The sequence below is a fragment of the Corvus cornix genome, chromosome 2 (assembly GCF_000738735.6).
Source record: "Corvus cornix cornix isolate S_Up_H32 chromosome 2, ASM73873v5, whole genome shotgun sequence".
NCBI classification, from domain to species: Eukaryota; Metazoa; Chordata; class Aves; order Passeriformes; family Corvidae; genus Corvus; species Corvus cornix.
In genome coordinates this window covers 139,597,857-139,600,998 of record NC_046333.1, presented here as the reverse complement: position 1 = coordinate 139,600,998, position 3,142 = coordinate 139,597,857, and the positions used below count along the sequence as shown (strand labels likewise).

Here is a 3,142-nt window from a genome sequence, read left to right as displayed (position 1 = left end):
AGAAATACTTTAATGTTTAAAAAGAAAATACTAACCTGAAATTCTACCTGATACAGGGAGTCATAAACTAAGTAGATCATAAAATCATAGAATCATTAAGGTTGGAAAAGACCTCCAAGATCATCAAGTCCCATCTTTGACCTATCGCACCTTGTCAATTACACCACAGCACTAAGTGCCATGTCCAGTCTTTTCTTGAACACTTCCAGGGATGTTGACTCCACCACCTCCCTGGGCAGCCCTTTCAGTGAAGACATTCTTCCTGATCTTCCTGATCTTCCTAATGTCTAACTTGAACCTTCCCTGGTGCAGCTTGAGGCCATGTCCTCTTGTCCTGTCCCTTGTTACCTGGGAGAAGAGACTGACCCCCACCTGGCTACAGCCTCCTTTCAGGGAGTTGTAGGGAGTGATAAGCCCTCCCCTGAACCTTCTTTTCTGCAGGCTAAACACTCCCATCTCCCTCAAGTGCTCCTCATCAGACTTGTGCTCCAGACAGACTTGTGCTCCAGACCATTCACCAGCTCTGTTGCCCTTCTCTGGACACAGTCCAGAACCTTAATGTCCTTCTTGCAGTGAGGAGCCCAAAATTGGACACAGGACTCAAGGTGTGGCCTCACCACTGCCCAGTAAGGAGGGACAATCACTTTCCTAGGCCTGCTGGGCATGTTGTTGGCTCAAAAGAATTTTGTAACTCTTCATGAACCTGCACATCATCCTTGCTCAGGAGCCATGCTAATCTCTATATTGTTCCAATTTCAGTGTATATACTAAGAAAGTGAAATATGCAATACTATCCTCACTTTCAATGTTGTGGAGAGCTTAAGCATGGAGATACTGGCTATTGCAAATAACTATAAAATAGAATTGCTACATGCACATTTGCAACATGTTCCTATGTGCTTTTACTGATTTCAGTCCTTTTTCCCTGGGAAACACCAAATGCCATTTGAACATGCAAAGAAACACAATGTTAATCAAACTGAGATTACCAGACATACAAGGCCATTTGAGTTTTGCTAAGAGATTAGAAATGAGTTCTATATTTTTTCCTGGTAGACCTTTAACCAAAGAGGAAAGCCCACCCAGGCAGTAAGGGGTGATTCATGGATTCTGAAGTCAGAAAGGACCATTAGTACCATTTAATTTCTAGCCACAGGACCTGTATTACTTGTTTCCCCTAGGAGGTCCTTAGAGAGGGGAAAGCTGATGGCCCATTGGTGGCTGCCAACCCTCTAGTCTGTTACAGCAGCTGCAGGGTGAGGAGCTGAATGTGGCCATGGGAAGGGTTCTGGATGTGAGTAGCCATGGTCAGCCACCTGCAGGATGGGAAATAGGCTTGAGGGTTATGAAAAGGAGTGGGCCAACACCAGGAGCCACATTTCAGGAGAGCCCACTTCCCCATCTCACTGCCCCTTCTTTAACTTCCTCTCCCCACAGCTGCTTTAGCCCCTCAAATCTCCCTACTAGATACAAATAATCCTCTCAACTCTATTCCTCTTCACTCACTTCTCCAGAGCTTACTCTGATACCACCTTGATGCCCATACAAACTTTGCCTAATGTCAAAGATTAGGTTTCTCCTCTGCATCCATTTTGGATGAGTTTTTCATGCTTCCAAAGATGCACAGGTGCTTTTCCCTGGGTGCATGAGCTGGCAGCTCTGCTCTGCAATACACTTTTGCTCCCTGTTCGTGGCAATTCAGTGCGTTCAAATTTCTGCCAAATTCAGGCCACCTATCCAGGAGATTCAGCTCACTCTAACAGTTGACTCCTGATTGCTTTTCACAGCATCAACTTTGTGTCCCCTTCAAACTGCACCCAGCATTCAGATTATTTTCAAATAAGGGTTAAAATGGCTTAGGACCAAAAGTCTTGCAGTGTCTTGTAATTAATGGCCCAGATAATTAATGCCTTTCCATTAATGCATACATTTTGAGTGCTATCAGTCAAGTAGCTTTTAAATCATGTAATCTGTGCTCTATTAATTACATATAATGCAGGATTTTAAAACACAATGTCATGCGTAGTATGTCAAATGCCAGTGAAATTTAATTACACTGTAACAACACAGCTACCTTTGTCAACCAGACCTATAATCTTATAAAAGAAAAACCCAAAGAAGATAATTTGACAAGAACTACTTTCTCTGAAATTACATTGAATGATATAGCTTTATTTTTAGCACATAATTCCCTGTTGATAGAGTACTGACTTTGTCCAGCTTTCTAATTTTTTTTCCTAAGATTAGTATCAGAATAACTGATATACCATTTCCTGGGCCATTCTCTTTAAATGCTACGATTGCTTTGGCAAGTCAGTAATTCCTTGAAATATCCTTTCTTTCCCAAGACTTGGTAAAGAAAATTAACTCTAGTGGTCCAGAGACCTTCTTGACTAATTCTTTTAAACTTTTAAGGTAAGAACAAGGTTTGAAATATTTTGTTTTAGCAGAAGATACTAACTATTCAGATGCACTAATTGTTAGGTTTAATTACCTTTAATATTTTATTCCAATTATTATTTAATTTTATTTTTTAAAGAAATCTGCTGGCCAAATTTGCCATTCATTTATTTCTGAAAGGAAGAAATGTAGGGATCAGGACCCCAGTGGGACCTGAAGGCAGATAAGTGGCTGATACTCAGCTCTTGTTCTGACCTAAGGGTGGGAGTGCTGGTTCATCTCACACTCAGCCCATGAGGTAGCTGTATGCCTTATCTTTGGTAAGCATAACAGGACAGTCTTCAGGGAGTGGTTTTTTGATAAGAATGATGAATTTACATGTATGCTGGTTCTTTATCAGGCCCCTAGAAATGTTTTGCTGTCTACTTTTTCCTCATCGTTACAACCTGTCATGGCACTTAGCAAAACACATTGTACCAAGAAACTTCTCTTTTCCTTTCCAACAGTGGTGTAACTTCATGCAGTTCAAGAAATCTTGAGGACTAACAAGAACTATGAATCTTCCCACAGCAAGGTTTGTCTGTAGAGTGATGCACCTGGAAAAAGTACAGCCTGTGGTAAGCATCAAAGTGCCCTGAATAACTGTCTGCCCTAGACAATCCCACAGCTTTTCTAGTATCTCGTGGTTTACCAAGCCTGAAAACAGATGTGGGTGACTTGTTGCTTTGTAGTTTGTTTGTTT

General features: G+C 41.4%; 1 non-coding gene across 1 annotated transcript; it reads right to left on the bottom strand.

The window, feature by feature from the left end:
* Nucleotides 1-679: 679 nt before the first annotated feature.
* On the bottom strand, nucleotides 680-784 carry LOC120409847. Its single transcript, XR_005601668.1, has one exon. It is a non-coding gene; the product is annotated as a U6 spliceosomal RNA (small nuclear RNA).
* Between the last annotated feature and the right edge of the window lie 2,358 nt (nucleotides 785-3,142).